This window comes from Eubalaena glacialis, chromosome 2 (assembly GCF_028564815.1).
Source record: "Eubalaena glacialis isolate mEubGla1 chromosome 2, mEubGla1.1.hap2.+ XY, whole genome shotgun sequence".
NCBI lineage: Eukaryota > Metazoa > Chordata > Mammalia > Artiodactyla > Balaenidae > Eubalaena > Eubalaena glacialis.
Genome location: NC_083717.1, coordinates 3,108,144 through 3,131,982, shown reverse-complemented (window position 1 = coordinate 3,131,982; position 23,839 = coordinate 3,108,144). Strand labels below are relative to the sequence as shown.

General features: G+C 44.6%; 1 protein-coding gene across 13 annotated transcripts in view; it reads left to right on the top strand.

Annotated features, from left to right (window-relative positions):
- The first annotated feature begins 5,615 nt into the window (after positions 1–5,615).
- Positions 5,616–23,839, top strand: part of ZNF438 (zinc finger protein 438) — a 215,847-nt gene continuing 197,623 nt past the window's right edge. For 5 of the 13 annotated variants that reach the window (XM_061177843.1, XM_061177789.1, XM_061177861.1 and 2 more), the window contains exons 1-4: positions 6,057–7,141; positions 8,254–8,578; positions 9,264–9,352; positions 18,057–18,307. The gene's annotated coding sequence lies outside the window, so the exon portion shown is untranslated. Of the gene's footprint in view, positions 5,716–6,056; positions 7,167–8,253; positions 8,579–9,263; positions 9,353–18,056; positions 18,308–21,137; positions 21,195–23,839 lie in introns of those variants that run through there. The other 8 variants (XM_061177852.1, XM_061177817.1, XM_061177762.1 and 5 more) reach the window with 5 other exon arrangements.

Below are 23,839 nucleotides of genomic sequence, written 5' to 3'. Positions count from 1 at the left end.
TTATTTTGCAGGTTTTATGATCCTTCTTAAGCTAGAGTCTTAAATGATCCAGCCCTTCAGTTTCAAGATCCATCATAAACTCAAGTGCCACGTGGGTAGGTTAAATGGCCCCCAGTTGGGGTTATGGGAAAACCGGGAACATCTGTGTCTCTGAACTGGGCAGCTTCACTCCAACGATGAATGCCCTGGGTGAAGAGGGGGGCTGACATCATCAGAGCCTCTGATTTTTTGGAAGAAGCCAAAATACTTGCTTTTTAAATGTTATCTTCTGATATTCAATTCAAGAATTTAAAAACACAACGTGGACCAAATAGAACACCTCAGTGAGCTGAGCACTATCTCTAGCTTAAAGTCCAGGTGCAACTGGATCTGACCTTGCAAAATCAGATTTTAAAATTTAACTTTAATTTGGCCTCATTATATTGCTTTAATTGATTACAAGCTGCCTGAACCCAACATAAAGGGTAAACAATAAATGACACTTTGTCAAGTAGAGAAGAGACATGCCGAATTAATTACCAAGGGGAACCATCACATACCTTTAGAGCCAAACAGAACTTAACTGGGATAAAACTCGGAGAAGTTGTGACTTTGTTTTCCCAGAACAACAGGGCTTTGAGGATAATCAAGAGTTTGGGTGATGACAGTGATGACTTTTGCCTCCTAGGTTGCACCCACCTGTCACCTGTCAGGGAGATGACATACCCTCCTCAACTGAATTCAAGAAATTTGCCCAATGCCTTTTACATTCCAGGAACTGTGCTAGGTGCTAAGGACACAAAGTTGAGTGAATCAATCTCCGTCTTCAAAGAATTCATAGCTTAGTAGGGAGAAAGACGTATACACATTTATAAAGCAATATACTGTGTGCTATTAAACCAAAGATGCTATCAATGATAAGATACATCATTATTTTTTTGTAAAACTAAGAAAAAAATTATGTTATCCTTTCCATTTTAAGATGCATTCTGATTTGAGAGACATTTAAATGTCATGTGCTATAGAAGTTTCATCAAGCAGCAGAGGGAAGAGATGGTTTGACCACCTGGGCAAAGCAATGAGCTCCAGGGAAGAATTTAAGGCCGAAATTGGGAGTCAGATAACTTTAAGCTACCTGACCTAGGGCAAGTCACTTAACATCACTTTTCCTCTCATCTGTAAAAGATGTAAAAATAGTAGCTACTCTGAAGAGTTGTTTTGAAGATTAAAGATGTCACATAGAGTGCTGATCAATGATTTAGATTTAAGTGCTCAAAAAAGTTGGCTATTTTTAGCAGAGGCAGTTAATGATAGGACTTGAAGAAAGACTAGGTGTTTTCTAAGAGATAAGGGAGAAAATAGATCCCACGGAGGAAGAACAGAATACACGAAGACTTCAAGCCTGTTTCTGGAACATTCTGCTTGACTGCGGTGCTGTGGTAGGTGAGGTTTCTTCCTTGAGGAATTCTGGATCTCTCTGACACCTTCTTCTTTCTCCTGCGCCTTCTTCCCCTGCCCTCGAATCCCAACACACCCACAAGGTAGCTTGGTTCTTCCAGCTTTTCACTCAAAAGCATGCACCTGGCCCTTTACTCAGTCATGGACTTGGCCTCTCAGAGCCACACCACTAGTGACTTGCTTTCCTTTTCCCTCCTCACTCCCCCACCCCACTCTTGCCGTTGGGAGAAGCCTTTGTCCAACATCCTTTGTCTGAAAGGATTCACTGCTGTTCCCTAGTGCCTGTCAATTTCTTTCCAGGGACTTCATGCAAATAAGGGTGCAGGTGGCCTGCCCTGATTTCCCAAAGTTCCCTGAGGGCTAACACCCTATTAGGACATTCACTCTGAACAACATTCAGTGATCCTAATCCCCTCTGAAGCTTGGAGGAGTTACTGGATTTCTCCAAATAACTGGGCACAGAAGTACCCAGGCAAGCTGACCCTGTTCAGGGTTTTGCAATATTATGCTGCACCATCCTTCAAACAGTTTTTCCTCCTAAAGGATTTTTCTTCTCGGTATTATTTCTATTAACACAGTGCCCCCTTTTTAGAAAGCAACTAGTATCTTGAGTAAGAAACCAGCCAGTGTGTGGATTTGAGGTCATGTATCCATCCATTCACTCCTCCACACATCTTTAGTGAGCACCTGCTCAGGGTAGGGTCCTCAGGTACCAGTAAAACTTTGAGGTTGAACAAGACCAATATTACCCCTACTCTCACAGAGCATACAGTCCAGCAGGGGAGGAGGTGAAAATCATTTCCAAGGCCCAGAGCAAAGGCAGTTTAGGGAAAGCTTCTCGGAGGAAGCTTCTGCAAAGGAGAGACCACAAGGATGGGGAGAATAAGCTAAGTAAAGGGATGGGAGAAGAGAGGTGATAAAATGAGATACGAAATAGAACTTTGCAAACCGTGTCACAGCAGCTGTAAGATTGTGGGCTTATGAACGTACATCCCTCTGCAGCCCCCCGATCTCTGTCCCCAGTCTTCCTTCCACCAAGCTACCCATCTCTGCTCCTTTCTCATGACAACCTCTCTTTTTTTGGGTGTAACTCTTGTTTTGTGGATGTTTATCATGTTGTCATTATTACAGTCTTGGTTTTTGTCCTGGAGACAAGAGCTCTTCTGGATGGAGAAGTGACCTGGTTATTGTGTTGATTACCTCGACCAGATCCTGGAGCTGGGAGGGATGCAAGGGGGTTGGAATGGGATTTGGTTTGTCTTGATCTTGATTCTAAATGATGAAATATGCATAGAAGTCAGGCAAGTGGTTGTTATAATAGTGTTTTTGAAACTTTTTGAATTGAGATCCATGGTAAGAAATACATTAACATAGCAACTCAGAAAACACACACATTACTGAAACAGTAGTTTACTGAAGCTTGTGTTTTGGGAAAAATTACCCTTATTGCATGGGATACAATTTGATATTTGATATTTTGGATTCTGATTAGTGTTTTTCAGGGTGGTAATCCATTAATGGGTCACAAAATCAATTTAGTAGGTCATGATGAGCACCTCAAAAATTGAAATAGAAGTATCCATGCGGAGACAGGCCAGGAAATAGGGAAGAAGATACCCCTACACTGTGGTCAGTCTTTAGGAGCTAGAATTTACAGATCTTGCACTTTCCAAGTCCCTGTTTCTTGCCTTGTTACTTGAAACTCAATGCAGATCAGTGGTTATGGCTGCAGATTCTAGAGTATCTTGACTCTGTTACTCAGAGGCTGTGAGACGTGTGACACTTGGTCTCCCGCACTCTGCTTGCCCTGTGTGTAAATGGCACTTTCCTCATCCAGTTGCAAGGATTAAATGAATTAATGCAGTGTCTGGTGCATATAAACACTCAACAAATATTAGCCATTATATTTCAACCTTTTATTTTCCCCTAGTGTTAAGGTTCAGCTTTTCGCAGTTTGCCAATAGGAGAAAAGGAAGAGTTATGAAGTAGAGGGCCCTGGAACCCAGCTTGCTAGGGGCAGCAGATACCAAAGTGAAACAACCACCAGGGGAGACTGAAACCCCAAGGGCCAGAGTGAAGGAAGGTCCTTAGTCCTTCCAGGGCTAACCCTTGAATGTCCAGGGTTTTGTTTTGTTTTTGTTTTTTCTTAAAGAAAGCAGTTCCCCTAACAGTTCCTCTCTCTAATATCAACATACGTTTGACCCCAGCTCCTGGCTACTTATCTAGATCAGATTCCAGTCTGTTACAGAAACTTGACAGTATCTGATCATGTATATCCCCCAAATTTCTACTTGATATTCCCTGAGGTTCCTCTCCTTGTTTGGGTATGCTTTCTGCCTGTCAATCTTCTGTTGGCCGCATTCCTTCTTTCCTGCATCTAGCAAGACAGGAGGTTTTTGTTTTTGTTTTGTTTTGTTTGAAAATCTTGGGGTATCAAGAGAAAAAAATTGCTAAATAATAAGATGAGAAGAAAGGAATGTCTTCTGTCATACCATCTTACAGAGGCAAAAGTATTTTGTATTGAAGAACTTTTAATGCATTTGGTGTATACTTCTTAACCATCTCCATTCCATAAAAGGACCGATGACATATACGATGTGTGGGACGCTCCCATAGGAGTATCTAGAATCTTCTTAAAAAAGAATTCCAATTTTGGGGATTTTATAAGCATGTAAATAATGAAATTATCAATTTAAAGGTTTCTTAAAATTGTTGTTTTGCAAGGAAAATATATTGTCATTTGTTCAATAGGCAGAACTTTTAAAAATTGCTAATTTTTCTATAACTCTGCTCCACAGAACAAAAAACTTATTTTTGTTAAAATTGTTATCTACAAACTTTAAAAATTTCTTACATCATTTGATAATGATCGTTAAAACCTTATGATATATTAAGATAAAATGTACGAATAATATCCAAATCAGAAACTTATCTAAACTTTAACTACATGGATTTTTCCTGAATAATACGTTTATTTTTAAGCAGCCCAGATATCAGGCGTTAAAGGCTAACATTCCCCCGCATCACTCTTTCCTATAAAAATAATAGTATTTTCAGTGAGAGTGTAAACAAACAATTGTTTCAGGTTTTATTTACACTGGAGCTGCCGGGCAAAATTCCCTGCCTCATCTAGCTATTTGTCGTGATTCCAAGTAAGTTTTTAAAAGTGATCCTTTCTCTCTTCAGTACTTCCTCCTTAGCATCTATTTCCAAGGCCTGTTTTTCCCATTCTTTATTTTTCCCCAAGACATATTTGTCTGAGCCACTTTTAAGCATCAAGTTTCTTTTTTCTGCCTATAAGAGTAATAATATAAGAATCCTACAAGTCAGAAATAAATGTTTAGTATACTGCCGTCGGCTCTTCGAGCCTTCCTTTTTGCTTCCACTGAGCCATCTTTGAACCAGCACTCGTCATTCGTAAGAACACAGGAAAGAGCCTAAAAACGGGCACAGACCCGTGGGATGGGCGCAGGAAGGTGTCGTCACGCGAGGAGGAGGAGGTGGCGGAAAGTTTACAAGAGCGGAGAAGCGAACATCCTTGTTTGTACAGATCATCGCCTGCTAAGCTTAATAGAGGAGAACGGTAGTCTGCAAGTCGCCTCACTGAGCCAAAGCGGGAAACCCAGTAGGAAGGGGAGAAGCTAAAAACTCAAGTAAAAAGCTAGAGGAGCCGCCGGGACAGGGTGGGGTCGCCGGGCGCCCGCCTAGCCTCGAGCGGGAGCCGGAAGGGCGGGGCCCAGGGGGCGGGGCCGAGCAGGAGCAGGTCCGGTTGGGGCGGAGCCTGGGGCGGGGCATAACCGGAGTGGGCGGGGCCGAGTCAGGGCCTATCCAGTTGGGGCGGAGTCTTGAGGGGCCGGGGCAGGAGCGAGGGCCGGTGGGAGAGCTGACCCCTCCCGGCCGAGGGGCCCGTGGCACCTGGTGAAGAACAAATGGCTGTTTCCTCACGTGGAGGACTTTTAAGGAACACGTGAGGGAGGGAAGGCAATGTCTATGGAAAATCTACCTCACAACCCTGGCGTCCTGCTCCAGCCCCCGGGCGACAGCCCGCTTGCTATGTTCCCGGGGTCTTTGCAGCCACGCGGGCCGTCTGCGCCTGCGCCCGCGCCCGCGCCCGGAGCTCCGCGGCGGGGCGGGGCCGCTGAGGAAGGGCGTGTCTCCCGCCGGCGCGCTGGGGGCGGGGCCGCGGGGGGGCAGGCGGCGGCGACCCGCGGCATGACCTGCCGGGGCGCCTGGTCCCGTGACGTCACCTCGCCGTGACGCGCACGCGGTAGGAAAACTGTAAGTTTCTGAGGATTCCTGCCGTTCCCCGGGCCTGCGGGGCTCGCCCGGCTGCTCGCACCCCCGGAGTCGGTGGTGGCCGTGGCTTCTGCTCCTGGGGCGGTCCGGGGAGCCGCTGAACGCGGTGACGGGACAGGTGCCCGCCCGGGCCGGGAGCGCGCCCTCCGCGGCGGGAGGGACGGGCGTGCGAGCAGGCGAGGCCGCGCCCCGGCAGCACCGCAGCGTCTCCCCTGGGGCCGTGATTGAGGCCGGGGAAGGGGGAGTCCGGGGGGGAGAGGCCCCTTTCTTTCTTCCCCGATGGGGGGACTGGGTTCCCCTCTGCACATACTGAGTCAGGGGTGCAGGGTTCCTGCGTAGACCGCCCCCCCCGCCCGGGCTTCCTCTGGGGTCCCGCGAGCGACCAGGTGGCTGAGGCGGAGCCGCTTGCAGGGATGACCACTTGCTGCCTCAGTGTCCTTTCCGCGTACACTGGAGGCGAAGCGGCCTCCGGCCTCCCTCCGAGGCAGCCCCAGGGCCGGGCGCGTCGTGAGAGCACGCGAGGTGACACTAGCATGTGACCGCGCCAGGAGAAAGCGTACAAAGGCAGTGGGCTACTCTGCGAACGTGGGGAGCCGCAGCCCTCTGACAGAGGTCTCGTGGGCCGGGGTCCTTGCCGCGGGTCTGCCTCCCGCCTTCCTCCGCCCGCTCTGATCCTGGACCGTCCTCGAGCCCGACGGCCGATCTGAACGTGGTGGACGGGGGCCAAGAAGTCGCTGGAAGCGTCACCGCAGCGCTCTGGGCGGTTATGAGGCCCCGCCGTGCGGGTTTGCAGAGAGAACTCTGAGCGCCCCGGAGGAGTCGCGGGGTGCTGCCGTGTCCCTTTGGAACGCCCCGCCGTCGTAGCTGCCTGCCCGCCCGGGCTTGGTGCGCCGCCCACGCGTTAGTGCTGTGCCGAACTCGTTCTCAGATTCAGGGCAAGTGCTTGTCAGGAACTTCGAAGGGCAGAGGACCGGGCACCCCCGGTGCATTTATTCAGGAGACTGAGAGATCAGCTCCAGGGCCTAATACTCTTCCATCCTAGTTTGAAGGGCCTTAGACTCGGAACGCAGGGATTCGAACCTTTGTTCTGCTTGTTACTAGCCTTTGCGTCCAAAGATGTGTCACCCAAACTTGGAACTTGCGCTTTCTCCCTAAAATGGGAGATGATGGTATGCGTACCGTTGCTCTGCTGAGGGTCAGCTGTGGTCATGAAGCTGAAAACGAGAGGCTGGCCCAGTACGGTGTCGTGATTAAGAAATCCACGCCGGTTCCCTAACCTGGGGAAGAGGTGCGTTGTGCTTTCCGAGTCAGGTCCTGAGTCGGAAGCGGAACTAGAGCAGCAAATGAGACGACGTCTCCAACCTCGTGCAGCTCACGTTCCGGCGGGGCCTCGGGCAGCACAGAGCAAGTACGTGATGTCATTTCAGACGGCGGTGAGTGCGGTGAGGCAACGAAAGACAAGGACAAGAGTGGGAGAGCAGGCAGGTCGTTTCAGGGGGTCTGTCTGGGGACACCTCTCAAAGGGGGTGGTAGTTGAATGGATCGACGTGAGAGGAAGAGCCTGAGCTAAGAGCCTGCCAGGCAGAAATAATCATAGCAGTAAACCTTGCCTGCAGCTTACTGCGTGTGAGGCCCTCGTCTCAACGCTCAATGAAGTTTTTACGGCCTTCTCAGGTCTGTGTTACTACCTCCATTTTTATCGATGGGGACCCTGACACACGGAGGGGTTAAGAATTTGCTCAGGGTGGCGCAGCTGAAACGTGACAGGGACAGCATCTGAGTTTGGGCAGCGCGACTTCAGAGTCCGGACTTCGAAGGACAGTACCGCTACTGCCTTGCGGTGGGAGTGACCCCGGCGCAGTGCGTTGAGGGGAAGCGAGGCTGGGGTGGCCAGGGCGTGGCAGGGAGAGAGTGTTCAGAGCAGAGCGAGGAGGGGGAAGGTGGTGGCCGGTGGCGTCGGAGGGCCCTTGTCGGTATGGGGCAGTGAAGATGCTCCTCCAAGTGTGACGGAAAACCACTGGGAGGTTTGCATCACGGGAATAGCGTCTGACTTCAGTGCTCTTGGACGGAGAGAGAGCCGGAGGGTCGTGGAGCGGGGAGTATTGAGAGTGGGGAGGTGGGAGAGTCTTGCTGCACCCTGGGGAGAGGCGGTGGGCACCTGCACTAGGGAGGTATTGGCGAGGTGATGGTACGGGGTCAAAGTCGTGGAAAGCTTCTGCAGCCAGAAGTGCTGGTGTGGACTTGCTAGTTGGAGGGTGGGGAAAGGAAGAAGTGATGACTTCTCAGGTTTTAGGCTGGAACAGCTGGATGGATAGTGGTGTGTTTCCCGAGACGAGAGAAAGGGGTGTGGGAAGAAAACCGTGCATTCTGTTTTGGACAAGCTTTAGATGCCCGACAGACGTAGTAACAGCAGTACCGGCGCTAGGAATAACAGTAAGCACCGTGTAAGCGTGAAGTGTGTGCGCGATGGGGTTTTAAGCGTGTTTACACATGTTAATTCATTTAATCCTTATATCACAGCTGTGTGTGCCGGGAGCCATCAGAGTCCCCACTTTACGCGGGAGAAGACAGAGGCACAGAGAGGTTCAAAGTGACCCGCCTGCTGGCACCCAGCTGGGCAGTGATGGAGCTGGGATTCAAACCCCAAGCCGTCTGCCTTCCAAGCCCATGCAGTTTATCCCTGTAACGCCCTGCAAGTCGACACGTTGAGTGGGCCCTTGGATGTATGGATGTGGAACTCAGGGGAATGGTCAGGGCTGAAGACACACGTTTGGCCTTTCATTACTTGATTGCGTTCAGGCAGCCGGCATCCAATATTCCCCCTCCGTGAGGTTCAGAGGGTGAGGTCCGTATCTCTTCTTCTTTGTCTCGAGTCCCGAATCTGGTGCTTGCCATGCAGTAGATGTTAGGGATGACTTTACATGCAGGATGCTGGCTGAGGTTTGGGGGTTTCAGAGAGGAATAAAACATAGCTCTCTTTCTGGAGGAGCAGGGAGTGAGGAAGGACCCGTGGGGATAACACTAGAGTGGACGAAACGCAGGCTGATGAGTTCATCCTGGCCTCCTTGCCGCCCCTGCTCTGCCCCGCACGCTTGAGGGTGGGGCGGGGAGGGGTCAGAGGAGCAAAAGAAGGCCTGAGCGGTCGCAGGATGGATTTGAGGTTCCCCAAGAGTCCTTTTCAAGAAAAGAATGACTCAGAGCCTTGCCTCGTTTACTATATTTACATTAGTTTTATTTGGCAACCGTATAATTTTTCCCAAGTGAAATACAGTTTGATATTTGAATATCATGGTGGAGTGATGAGTTTTTCCAGTTCTGTTACATCAGTGTTGACAGGGCCAGCTGGTGAAATAAGGGAGTTGCCTTAAAATGTTGCAGCTTGCATAATAGAGGGCGATGGAGGGGTTGTGTGAAGTGTTTAGGCAGGTTTCTGCCCGGTTAAGTGAATCAGGCCGAAGTTCCACACATCGGAATGAGTTTGAGTTTCTCTGCTGATCATCCCTTTAACACTGAGCTGTATTTCTTGCCAGAGAAGGAGGATCTGGTGATATTTGTCATGAGTGGAATTATGTGGAACAATGTGGAAACACAGGAACTTGAACCATACACACAAAAATAGGTATGTTATTTCTGTGGATCTCTTTCAGGGCATACTATAACCTCCATACATTTATCACAATTTTATTACTTCTTAATGTGAGTATTTCACATCTGAACCATTACAGGTTATATATTGATAAATTTATACCATTTGTAGATTTCATGATTACTTTCAGAGCTTTTCCCCTACAACAGATACAATTATATTTTGTTTAGCTTTTGTAGCTTTCAGTGGGAGAGTTAATCTGAATAACCAAGTCCACCAGAACTCTAAAACAGGAACCCTCCACAAGTATAAAAGTGGAGATGTGCTGTCTCATTTTGCAGTTCACAAAATCTTAAATCTGCTGTTGTAGCGTCCCTAAATTTAATGGAGTTGAAGTGATTATCATTATTTTTTTAACCACAATTGCAGTTAGCTTCCTTAAGAACATTAGATACGGTATAAAGTAGAATTGCGTCTTAAGTGGCCTATTGATGGCTCAGGCTTTGTCATTTTTTAAGTTCAGGCTCTGGGAGAGCAGGTTGATGATTATTTAATTGTGTCAGGTAGCTCCCAGCAGAGGGGGAGTGATGGTCAGCCGTCCTATTTGAAGACAACAGAAGCCACTCTTTCTAACACTGACCAGGTGAAATATAGCATCCTAGATAACTTATCCAAATTGCATTTAAAATTTATATTTACCTAGGCAAATTTAAAAACTACCATGTTAAGAGTACCAATGTAAGTACTGATATTATGGAAATTGTTTCTTGTAGAAAACCATGTGCCTAGCCCAGTGATGGAATGTAGTAGGCATTAAATGTAATTCTTAAAATTCTACTTCGTATGGTTTCTTTTATTTTTGCACATTACCTTCAACATATATATTATATATTTACAGTAATAGCTGAATACTAATTTATGTACTTTTACTTAATATTTTAAATGTTTGAATATGTTTAATTTTAATAATTTAAATAGATATGTAACACTTAATTTTGATTAATTTCATATTTGGTTGCTTAGAAATTAAAACGTCGAGGCTTGATTTTTTTTTTTTTTTTTTTTCACGTAAACACTAACGAATAAGAATTAGTAAGTCTGGGTGGAGACTAAGCTTTAGTGACAGGTTAACCAAATTGTCAACCCAAAAGAACTCCCAAGAAGAGAATTCTTAGGATGAAGCAAAAACAGCATGTTGATGGAAGAGATAATTGAACCGTAACTCCCTACCGTACCTGTAATTCTTTTTACGATGTTACTGTCCTACAGACAGCATTCTTTTCTTGAGTTCTTATATTGCAAAACTGTTAGTTTTTCAGACTGCATTGTAAGCCACCAGTCTATAGGGAGAGAGAGAGAGATGTGAGATAAATACGACTGGAAGGTAGTACTATGGCTGTAGCTCAGTGGATCTCAACTGGGGATGATCTTGTCCCCTCCCCAACTCACCCTGGGGACATCTGGCAATGCCTGGAGACATCTTTGGGTGTCACAGCTGTGTGGGAGGGGTGCTGCTCCATGCATCCAGTTGGTGGCGGCCAAGGATGCGCCTAAATACCCTACAGTGCACAGAGCAACCCCGACATTGAAACATGATCTGGTTCAAGTGTCAACACTGCTGCTGTTGAGAAACCCTGCAATGTATAGCTTTCTTCTTTTCCTTTTTTTTCCTGATGCTTTAGAAATTGAAGGGGTAGTTTTAAGTGGCAGACACCTGACTCGAACAAAAGATTGTGTTGAACTGCTTTTAGTTCATTGGAGAGCTGAGCCAATTTGGTGCGTTTATTGCGTGGAAAAGAATTCTTGTAGCTAATGGCCTAGTGGTTGCCAACGTGTCTAGTGTGTTGGGTATGTTCTTAGGCGTGAAATTTTTTTCTTAGTAAAGTTAATTTAATTGGGGCATTATATAATCCTGGGTTGTAACAAGTTTGTTAGTATGAATCCTCTTCATTTTTGTAGGTGTGGAATTAATTATCTCCCAGTTACATGGGTTTCTGTATATTTGAAAAATCCTTTTCACATTAATTTTCATATGTGATTGTCATAAATACTCCATGAAATGTGTAGGGTATGCATTACCCCACTGTTTGACAGATGAGGAAACAGACTTAGATCAAATGGCTTGTCATGTGTATTATAGCAAGTTAGTGACAAAAGTAAATCTAGAACTCAAAGGTCCGAATGCTGAGGACACTTTTAAAGTTACTAGTTATCGTTATCTCTTTTAATCTTTCTGACAGTCCTGTGAAATAATTCCTATTTTATAGACGAGGAAACAGGTTCAGAGATATTAAGTAACTTATTCAAGGTCACCAAACTCATAATGTAGTTTTGACTGTTTCCCCTGAGCTATGCTGCCTCTCCATGGATTCTTCTCTAGAAATAAATTAGACAGTTTCTGGATAAATTCACCAAATCTATGCCTAACCTAACTAAGTAGGCCTCTTGGCACTGTAGGTGAGGGAAAATTCTCGTCTACCCTCTTTGGGTCTCTAGCTGGGCCTGAGAATTAATCTGACATAAAACAGATTAACAGGAGAAAAACATACACATTTTATTAAACTTTTACATATGCATGGGAGCCTTCACAAGAGAATGAAGGCCTGAAGAAGTGACCAGAGCAGGAAGCTTTTGCACATTTTAGACAAACGATAACTTTGTGAAGAGTTGACAAGACAAAGGGGTGTGGGCCAGGGGTGGTGAGTGGTGAGGAGGCAACAGCAAGATAAGGGTTACTGAAATAAGGTTTGTTTGTACAGATTTCTCAGCCCCCAGTTCCCCGCCTCTGCTGATAAGAATGTCTTCCTCCTGGTACAGGGAAAGTACCTTTCACATGGGAGTTTTATCTCTTGCTTTCAGGAGGGACAAAGGAGACTCAGAGTGTCTTTCTTTCACCTGCTATTTAAGTGCCTTTAATTCAAAATAACCAATATGCCAAAATGGCAGATCTTGCGGTGACATTCTGGTTTCCTTTAACACCTAGTCAAATGTTCATGTTAACTTGAATCAATTTGTAATTCAGTGTTTGTAATCCTACTCTGACTGGACTTGAGTGGAAACTTCACGGAGCTTTGATAAACTGTAAGGTAGCACTACTTGCCATTTAGAATTTATTTTTTGAGAACACTAAGTCCAAAAGCTGTCCAAAACATGGCCCTCAGTCGTATCTGAGTGTACTTGGGTCAGGCAACCCTCTCGCATGATTCACTTTTCCAGTCTGATAGAGGGATTTATATTTGGGATAGGACTCCCATTCATTCTAATTTTCTAATTAGAACCTATATTACTCTCTTCAGCCATCTTTTATGTCAAATTGAGACAGTTTTTCTTACTTTTTCTCCATGCTGACCTAAACCTCAAACTGACTTGACTTTAGCAACAAACAAAATAACATAATGGTTGGGTTTTATTTGCCTTTCTGAAACATTTAGAGTTCATCTTACTCTAAATGAGTACATACATCATTTTTGTGAGGTGGTAGGAGCTGGTGATGGTCACTTTATTTTCTAGACTGAAAAATTTAAGAAGAGATGATCAGTTTACCCAAGTAAACCAATTTCAAAGATAGGATTTAGAATTTAGGTTTTCAGATCTTAAAAAACCAAGCCACACTGTCATTTCTATTAGATCAGAAAGAGTATCTACTTAAATATTTGCTCAGTTACCATATTCTTTGAAGACTATTTGATGATACTCAATTTTTGATACAAGTTTCAGTAATTGGAAATTTTAGTGTTTCATATGATACATCCATCGGCTGGGTTTGGACCACTGATAGTGTGAGGTGTGGGTCTGGGATTGAGAGGAGAAGGAAAGGGACCCCTTTGTTAGTGCAGTTATGTATTGGGCTAGAAGGATTATACTTAGACTTAAAAGGCAAAGACTCTCAACTTTCCATAAAATTGAATTATTATAACAGAAATATTTTTCTTACCTTCATGAAGAAAAATGCTAATAACCAAGTAACCATAATATTTATCGTATTATTGAAGGAAGAGACCACCACTCAAGTGTAGCTAAATCAAAGCTGAATTTCATACTTGCTGAGCAAGGGAGAATTGTGCTTGCAGAATATAGTCCTCAAAACAGGCAGAGATGTACTTAGGTAGGATTTTGAGGAAGCATGGAGTTTTAGGATTTTTGTTTTTTCAAAAGTGAGACAATTTAAGGATTGGTTGACTTTAAACTTAGAGTTTAGGGACTGGCCAGCTATGAGGAGTGAGGGTACTGAAGGGGGGGCAGTTCCTGATTGGCTTACTTTCTCAGCTGTGTACTTAAGTGGAAATATTGAGTAGAGTTTAAGGATTGATTGATTGGGGCTTATTTAAAACCGGTTCTGTGTTTACTTGTTCCCAGCTTGGGACAAGAGCCAAGGAATAATCTTTTCCTTTCTTGAAGTTGAAGAATAGGTACTTTAAATTTTCCACGTTTATGTCAAACCTTTGTTAGCTGTGGTGCTAATATAACACTTCTAATTTTGCTTTTCTTCTGAAACTTAAAAGAAAAAAAAAAAGAGTGCAGTGAATATCATTTGTTTCCTACCTAGTAGCCTCAGGATTCTATGATATTTGGGACCCAGGCTGTTTCAAGGATTATTTTTATATGTAGTTAAAAAGGTAATATGTGATTTATAGAAATACTTTAATGCCTTAGACATTACGGTGAAAGCTGTGTGACTTTTATGTTTACCTTTCTCTCTTGTGGGGATGTGTTGTGTCAGATGCCTGCCACAATTCGTCCTGATGGAGGCTGAATTATAGATCTAAAAGCTTGCTGTGTTTGCTGTTGTTAGAGGTACCTCCAGAAGTGATCACCTTTTGAAAGCAAACTAGCAATTATCCTTGCCAACATTTTAGAAGGGTTCACGATTATATTGCATGTCTTTTATTTAAGGGAGGCTGAGTCACGTTAGTATCTGTAAATCATTTTACCACAACTATTATATCAGAGTACCATTCATATAAAGTATTTTGGTTTAATATTTATTTTGAAATATTTTTATGCTTCGGAATGAAATAAAGAGCTATTTATGACTATTTCTCGGAACTGTGCCAAAATGTTGGTCTTTTTCTAAATTGATCTCTCACAGTAAGAGTTTAGTTTTAAAAATGTTTTCCTCTGGAGATGTTAAAATCAACTCAGAGGGCATTATTTATCCTAGAAGTTCAGGAAGGCAAAATGAGTTGGTGGTGTACTTTGTATCGAAATTTTATTTAAAATAGCATACATGCTGTATTTACACGAAATAAGCTCATAATATTTACAAAAGAATGGGTGCTGTATACGTTGTTTTTATAGGCTTCTCCTATTCCCTTCCTTTTTAAAAAAAAAATAAATTTATTTATTTAATTTATTTATTGTTTGGCTGCGTTGGGTCTTCGTTGCTGTGCGCGTGCTTTCTCTAGTTGTGGCGAGCGGAGCGGGGGCTGCTCTTTGTTGCGGTGCCTGGGCTCTAGGCACGTGGGCTCAGTAGTTGTGGCTCACGGGCTCTGTAGTTGTGACGTGCGGGCTTCGTTGCTCCACGGCATGTGGAATCTTCCTGGACCAGCGCTTGAACCCGTGTCCCCTGCGTTGGCAGGAGGATTCTTAACCACTGCGCCACCAGGGAAGTCCCCCTATTCCCTTTCTTAACCTACAGCTTTTGTGTCTTACCTCTGCCTTCCAGATGGATATCATCCAGTGCTAAAGCTATAGCTGTGATTTAGATAAAGCATTTTTACGTGGAAGCTCTCTGAAAACGTGAAGCCTGATTCTTGTTTTTATTTACAGTCCAAGTTTCTGACCTGCTATGAGAGTTAACCTTAAGAGGTTAATCTTCATCTAGTAGCAAAATTAATGTTATGATGTTCCTTATGAAAGAGCTGTTGATTACGAAATGATACTCAAGCATATTCAATCCTCAACATTTCATTTTTACAAATTTATTCTAAATAGGTACTTAAGTTTTCTAGGAAAAAGTCTATGATGCCTGACCATGGTTACTGGGATTATTCCTTTACTACCTACTGTATGAAATTATGATTTGAAGTGTGGTTTTTCTCTGTGCACATGCAGTGAATAGTCGGGCTTTTATTGCCTAGTGGTATGATGAAAAAAGAATTTTAGGCTAGGTGCTCTTTTGTAATAAAATGGAAAAAAACAGGGTTATATGCACTTCAATAAAAGCCTTGTTTTCTGGACTTTGCTAATATAATGGATATAAAATGGCATCACGTAGGTTTAATTCGCATTTCTTTGATTACTAGTGAGGCTCAGCTTCTCTTCATTCACTTGTTAGCCACATGGATTTCGCCTACGCTTGCCAGATTTAGAAAGTAAAAATACAGGACACTATAAAATTTGAATTTCAAATAAACAACAAATAATTTTTTAGTATAAGTGTATACTATGTAGTAGTTGGGCCATGCTTATACTGAATTTTTTTCATTATTTATCTTTAATTCAGACTTAATGGGGCATGCTGTATTTTATCTGACCACTTTGATTTTATTTTTGGTGAATTGTCTGCTTGTCTCTTATCCAATTTTCAGTTGCACTTCCTGTCTTTTTATTGTTATTTTTCAAGAGTTCTTGGCATACACTGGATATTAAATCCCTTGGGTTTTTTTTAGATGTTGCGAATACATACTCCCAGTCTTTTGCCTGTCTGTTAACTTTGTCTAGAACGTCCTTTGTTGAATAACAAGTCCTTAATTTTGAGGGACTTGTTGTTATTACTTGTTAAATTCCATCAAAATTTCCCCCTGGCCAGGTAAAGCTGCACTTAAAAATACAAAGTCTCAGCTCCCTACAACAACAAAGGTTTATTTCTTACTCATGACATGTCCGTGGCTCTGTTCCACATCATCTGTTCCACTAAGCCAAAGGAATAGGCTTTTTGGAGAAGCCTATTTCCTTCTGCCTGTTCTGTGGCAGAAGGAAAAGGATGTGGCAGAATCAGGTGCTTGGATGTGGCATGTGTTACTTTTGTTCATATTTTATTGGCCAAAGCAAATTAAATGGTTGAGCCTGAAATCAGTCAGAGGGGAAGAACCGTCTCAAGTCACGTGGCCTGCCCTGACATCACTGGGGTGTGGTGGTTTAATCCTCCTGTCATGAGTCAGATGACCTCAAGGTAGCTCACCTTGAATTGAGGGAAAGATGGATCTGCCACAGAAGCCAGCAAGTGAGGGAGGAGAAAAGACAAGCTTGGTATCTGTGACGGGACTGTCTTTAGTTGTGGTTGCTTTCATGTGGTACTGACTGAAGGCAAACAGACCTGTTGAATTTTTGAGAGGATTACATTGGCAAAGATGCCACAAGTTTGGCTTGTAAAAGCCTGTGGTGGGTTTGACATTGACACCTAAAGCAACCCTTGACCCCCAAATTGGCACCAGCTCTTTGCCACGTCTTTGGAGCGCATAGTTTTCCATATCCACTTCACATATGGCTAGAAAGGACGATGGGAATAAAAAAAAAAAAAAAAAAGAATTTTCCAGAGGCAAAGCCAGGCTCCAGCAGACAAACTGACAAAGGAGATCCCTCCTCTTCCCCCCAGAGAACAGGACTCAGTTTAACCAAGGGTCTGGCTTCCCTGGTGGAGGGGGGATTCTTCTCCTTTCTTGTCCAGCCGTATCTCGTCGTTGGTAAGAATGTGTATTTGCCATTCTTTTCTTTTCAGAATGGGAGACTTAACTGCATTCATCTTATTTTCGTTCCGTTGTATTTTGGGTGCTATGGTGGTGGTGGAGAGCAAAAGGTTCCTGGTCTGTTAGTTTGTAGGTCACTGGGCTGGGATGGAGCCACGTCGATATCTGTTGCAGAGATTGTGCGTTGCCCAGAGATCGTAGACTGTGAGTGGAATCCAGTGACTGGATGGGTATCCCTTCAGGAAGGAGAAGACTTTTCCAGAGTCGGGAGAAGGATACCCTCTCACCTCTGATATTTAGCTCGGCCTACAGAGAAATTGTATTTCTTAGGTTCCTTGTAGGCAGATGAGGCCACATGTCTAAGTTTTGGCCAGTGGGTGGGAGTGGAAATGATGTGTGCAACTTCTAAACCACATTTGTATTCAAATCTGCTGTTAGTCCTGTTCTTCTCCCCCACCCACAAGAGCAAGGTGTTGTGAGCCAGCTTCTGTCCTGCAGACCAGGGCAGTGTCCACAGGGGGTGGTGGGACAAGGAGAAATGTCCACGCAATTGACCACAGTTGCTCATTGCAGAAGGAACCTCGGTCCCTGTACCTTCCCGGGACCACCTGTCTGCCCCTGAACTGTTACATGGGAGAGAAGCAAACTCCTCTTCATTTGAGCCACTATATTCTTGGTTTTGTCACAGCAGATTGGCCTATATCCTAGTTAATACAGATGGCAGTGAGGTTAGCAGGAAACAAACAGGGAAAGTTAGATTTGAAATGGTTCTTAGTGATTTTTTTGTTCAGTTGAAGTTTTTCATTTATATAGTCTTTCTATGAAAATTTATTTTTCAAACTGCTTGGCCAAGAGTTTAGAAATAAGCTCTTTTACTGGAACCTCACTCTGATGACGATTATGATATATTCCGTTTTATTTCATATGCGTATGTTTTACATGTTGATATAAAATTTTGTAGCCTGATATTTTCATGTGATACCCATTTTCTCTGTTGCTTTAGAGTTCTTGTACTTGTACAGTTATTGTTACGTAACATTCAGCTTTACCATGCTTTAATTAAAGTGCAATTATTGTTGGCTGCTATGGACTGAATTGTGTCCCCCCAGGTTCACGTCGAAGCCTTAACCCGCCGTGTCACTGTGTTGGAGATCGGGCTTTTAAGGAGGCGATTAAGGTTAAATGCGATTGTTGGGGGTGGATCCTGATCCTACAGAACTGGTGTCCCCACGAGAAAGGGAAGAGACACCAGAGAGCTTTCTCTGCCACATGAGAACGTGGTGAGAAGCAGGCTTTCTGGATCCCAGGAAGAGCATTCTCACCAGGACCCAACCGTGCTGGGCTGCCAGCCTCCAGAATGGTGAGGAAATGAAGTTACGCTCTTGAAGCCACCTAGTCATGGTACTTTGTTACAGCAGCCCAAGCTGACTAAGCCCAAGCCCGGGCTTGTAACTGCTACACCACATAGAGAGGCTTTTCTCAGATCACACAGTAGATAGCAAAGCAGACTGCCAAGAAGGGTCCAAAAAAGTCAAGCACCAAGAAAGAATAATGTCACTGAAGCCAGGAGACAAGCACTTTAATAATGTCACTGAAGCCAGGAGACAAGACAAGATGTCGATGTTAAATTGACAGGTTTAATAAATTCGTAGTGGATTTTCAGCTAAGAAGTCACATGTATTTTGGAGAGAGCAGTTTTTGTGTTTGCAGGCAAAATCCAGATCTCAGGGGGTCGAGCAGTGAGTTGGGAGTGGGGAAGAGGAGCCGTAAAAATAGTGAGTTCACGCTGTCTTACAAGACACTTGGCTGCGAAGAGAAAAGGGAAAAGAGGACAAAGGCAAGAGAGAGACCTAACGTCTGGGGCAGTATATTAGTTTTGTTTGTTCATTTGTTTTGTGATGGGAGAGATTTGAGCCTTTGCGTGCAGTGGGGCAGAAGCCTGATGAGAAGGGGAAGGTGAAGATGGGGAGGGGGCGGGTGGACCAGTGACGGGGTCGATCCCTGAGGAGGTGGGCTGGCTCGCGTGCCTTCCAGAGCTCTGGCTGGGCTTAGCTTCGGGCAGGAAGAAGGACATCCGCCCTCCACGCTGCCAGGAAGGAGGCGAGAGCGGGCGTGTGGTCGGTGATCGGAGGGACGGAGGAAACTGAGGGAGTCTGACCTCATGACCTCTCTTGTTCCTGTGGAGGTGATGTCACTTACTGAGTGGAGGGGAGGGGAGGAAGCGTGAAGAAAGTGATGGAAGCCTGGAATTGTTTCTGTCGGCTGTGAGAGAGGGACTGGAGCGAGAGCCCTAAAAAAGATGGATGGGCTCCTGGTGGGGGACCGTGTATTTGCAGAATCCCCCGTGGGCACGGCTGGGGCTTTTCATAGCAGTGACCTCTGGGTGGCTGCGGTGTGCGAGTGAAGTCGATCCTTAGGCTGGTTGAGGGGAAGGACAGGCTGGCGAGAGAGCTGAGCGTTCAGGCAAAGGCGTGACTGCAGACCTGGGCGGTCAGGTCCTAGGGCACAGCGGACGGGAGGTAAAGCTGGGCGCCGGGCTGAGGGGCCAGGTACGAAAAGAGAGGGGTTGGGGGAAAGCTGGAGGCTGAACGCGTTTCAGATCACCAGGACTTACTCATTCACTCATTCCATAAGCCGTGAGCATCTGTCTTCCAGGCACTGTTCTCAGTGGTCTGGCTCCCAAGACCAAAACAGTGAGCAAAACAAGGTCCCCGCCCTGGTAGAGCTTCCTCCTACGGGGAGGCAGACGGCAAACAGGGATAATTTCGGACAGTGAGAAAATGTTAAAGAGAGAAATGAAGAAGGGTCAAGGGTCAGAGAGTGGTAGCGTGAACAGGAAGAGGCGACCTCGGAGCAGACTCGAGCGTCATCAGGACACAGCAGTGCACGTGGGTCCGGACGCAGCCCGGGCAGAGCCCCGGCCAGGGCGCGGCGCACGAGTGAGAGGAGAGAGGCGTGGTATGTCCAGGCTGCCCTGAGGAATTAGGGTTTGGGTCAGGTGTCGTGGGAAAGACACCCACCAATCAGAGGATCGCTGGTCCACTTTCTGATGGTTCACGTTGGCCGCTCTGCGGGGAGCTGATGGGCAGCGGAGGCCGGGGATCTGGGGAGCAAGGAGAAGGCGAGACTGGGGCCCACAAGCGGCACTTTGGAGTTGCAGGTTTGAGCAGTTGAGTGCTGCTGGGTGAAGGAGCCCAGGCTGCTCCTTTAAGCAGACGCACCCACTCCACAATAGGCATTCTTTTCAGTGGATAAAGGCCTGACCCTGACCCCTGGCTTATTCCACACCCTTTCCTGTTTTTGACTCTGCTCCCCACCGGCTTCATTATTCATTCTCCCCTTTCTTCCTCACCTCGTCTTTCAGATCTGATGCACATTGTTGTCTGCCTGGCCAAGACTTCCTCTAGACTTAAGGTTTTCAGACCTTTTCGTTGCAGTCTGATTTCAGTCTTCAGAAAATGTCCGTGGAGGCCCAGTACGTAAGACAGGTGAAGTGCAGAGCTCTGCCCACTTACAGCTCTTCTCTGATCCCCGCGGAGCAACCCCGAGATGCCTCCCAGGTCACAGTGTGGAAAAGGCCTGCCTTGAACCGGGCTGCTGCTGCTTGCAGCCGGCCGGGCCTGGGGTCACCTCGGGTCACGCTCCCCCAGCTGAGCTGTGCCTCGTTAATCCTCAGGCACCTCTAGCCGAAGGGAGTGTGGGAGCCTCCAGTTACAAAGTGGCGTGCTGAGGGCACTCAAAACTAGGAGGCAGGCATGTCTTCCCTAGCGTTAGCTTTACTTGCTGGCTGTTACTTAATTTACTAAATTTGCACGGTAAAGATGGATGAGCAATGAGTTACTGATAAGCCGTGAGTTCTGTCTTTCCTTCTCAACACATTCGTATATTGACCCTCATTAAGAGTGGTAAATGGTTTTTTTATAACAAAAGAACATAGATGTATTATAGTTTGGAATATAACATTGGTGGGACTCTTTAAGAGAAAAAACAGCAGTCTAAGGAATTTAACGTTTGCCTGGGCCCCTTAGGGCTGGGCCTTCAGTCTTCCGAGGGTTATGTGGCCCCTCTGCTCTGGACGAGGGATGCTCTGATAGACGAGGTTAGAGCTGCCTTTGTAAGTTAGTGGAGTTTTGTTCTGTATTTTTGTTTTTATGTTTAATGGAGCTAGTATAACTTTTTTTTGCTCAGCATGGAGTAGGAACCGGCCAGGATAGAGAGTCGGGACCTTCAGGTTTTTCTGATTAAAGGTAAAACTGTGAGTATTTTCCTCTTCTAGTCAAGTTTCATTTTGACAAATGTCATTAAACTAAGCACTGCTGCATTATAAAAAGGATTTATAAGAAGCAAGGGATGGCCTATTAAGGCCAATACTCAAAAACAAGGTCGTCCTAGGCCACAAAATAAGTTTGGCACTTTGGATTTTTTTGAAAAACAGGATATCGCTTACATTAAAATCTGTAGTGTTTCTTCTGAGTTGAGGGTGGATCTTTAAGCATTAAGATGAAAAATTTCTTTCTTTGGATTGTTTGCTATTAGGAAATTTTTTTAGGGCTAGGGACTTTGCATAATACTGCCAAGTTATCAGACTAATGAGGGTAAGGATTTGGTCATGTTCAGGAATGCATCCTGAGCTAGGAGTCAAACAGTGCCTGCTACGTAACACTTCATAACTATTTTTTCCAGTGAATGAAGGAACCATCTTTGATATAACTTGGAAATAACATTGTCTGGTTATAGATACAAAATAGCATCAGGGTTGAACTGGGGGAGACTTCGTGGACGTTCTGCCGCAGTGTTATCAACATACATTGATAACAGTGTATATTCATAACAATGAATGAATATCAATATTCATTCATCTTTAAATGAATAAAACCAGGAGCACAGCTGTAAGCTTACTTTTGAGTCAGCCAGTTGTCAAGTCTGTTTAATGACATGCCAATTCTATCTGTAAAATGGGGATAGCAACACAGCATCTGTTTATTTAGTGCAAGTAGCTGCACTAAGATGAGATGAGATACACAGAGTGGGAGAAAATACATAAAAATTATATATCTGATAATGTACTTGTATCCAGAATTTATACAGAACTCTTACAGCTCAGTAGTAAAAAGGACAAATGACCCAATTAAAAAATGGGCAAAGGATCTGAATAGACATTTCTCCAAAGAAGACTTACAAATGGCTAGTAAGCACATGAAACGATGCTCAACAGCGTTCGTCATAGGGGTGTGCAAATCAAAACCACAGAAGGTGGCACCCATAGCCACTGCTTGGCTATAATCAAAAATAGGTAATGACAAGTGTTAGTCAGGATTTGGAGAAGTTGGAACCTTTATACATTGCTGCTGGGAATGTATAAGGGGACAGCCACTTTGGAAAACAGCTTGGCAGTTCTTTAAAAGGTTAAAAACATCAAGTTACCATGGGTTACCCAGCAATTCCATTCTTAGGTATATACCCCAAAGAAATTAAAACATACATTCACACAAACACTTGTACATGAACGTTTATCGCAGCATTATTCCTAATAGTTAAAAAGTAGAGACAGCCCAGATGTCCATCAAGTGATGAATAGATAAACAAAATGTAGTATATCCACACAATGGAATATTATTCAGCAAGAAAAAAGGAACGCAGTGCTGACATATGCTGCAACATGGATGAATCTCAAAACGTTATCATATATTGTATGATTCCATTTATATGAAATGTCCAGAATGGGCCATTCCATAGGGACAGAAGTAGATGAGTAGGCTGGGGGCATTGGAGGCGGGGGCATGGGGAGTGACTTCTGATGGGCAGGGAGCTTCTTCTCAGGATGATGCAAACAGTCTAAAATGGCTAGCGGTGATGGTTGCACAACTCTGTGAATATACTAAAATCAATGACTAGTGTACTTTAAAAGGGTGAATTGTATAGTAGGTGAGTTATATCTCAGTAAAGCTGTTAAAAAAAGAATATATGAGGTGATATGTAGGGATATACTTTGAGCTATTTGAGAAGATCCTAGTAATTTTTTTTTTTAATTAATTAATTAATTTATTTTTGGCTGTGTTGGGTCTTCGTTTCTGTGCGAGGGCTTTTCTAGTTGCGGCAAGCGGGGGCCACTGTTCATCGCGGTGCGCGGGCCTCTCACTGTCGCGGCCTCTCTTGTTGCGGAGCACAGGCTCCAGTCACGCAGGCTCAGTAGTTGTGGCTCACGGGCCTAGTTGCTCCGCGGCATGTGGGATCCTCCCAGACCAGGGCTCGAACCTGTGTCCCCTGCATTGGCAGGCAGATTCTCAACCACTGCGCCACCAGGGAAGCCCCCTAGTAATATTATCATTTGACTGTAAGGCTTTTAAATAGTAGCAGGATGACTTAGATATTTTTCCTTGCTTGCAGGCCTGTGATTTTATGCCATGACTCAACTTTATAAGGCTGTAACTCAGCAGTATAAAATATTGAAAATGTTGAAACATAAAATGAAAACTGCTTGGCTTACTATTTTTACTTAATACGATTTTCTGAATCAGTTAATTAGCAATAAGTAGAATGTGTCATTAAGGAGTTAGATTTTAGAATCATAAAATTTTAGAGCTGGAAGAAACTTTAGAAGTCATCTCTTTGAGGCTCCCTCATATTGTTTTGTAAGTGAGAAAATGGAGTCCTGCAGAGGTTAAATATGATATCTTAGGTCACAGAGTTGAGTAAACTCTAGAACTGAGTCAGTGTTCTTTGGGTTGATTACTGTTGGTTTTAGTGCTACTAGTAGTATTAGCACTGACAGTATCAATAGCAGCTATTTAAATGCTTCCTATGTACTTGGCATTCTGTTAGGTACTTTATGTGTGTTATCTTGGCTAATCTGCACAGCAGTCTATGGATGATTTGTTTTACCTGTGTATGA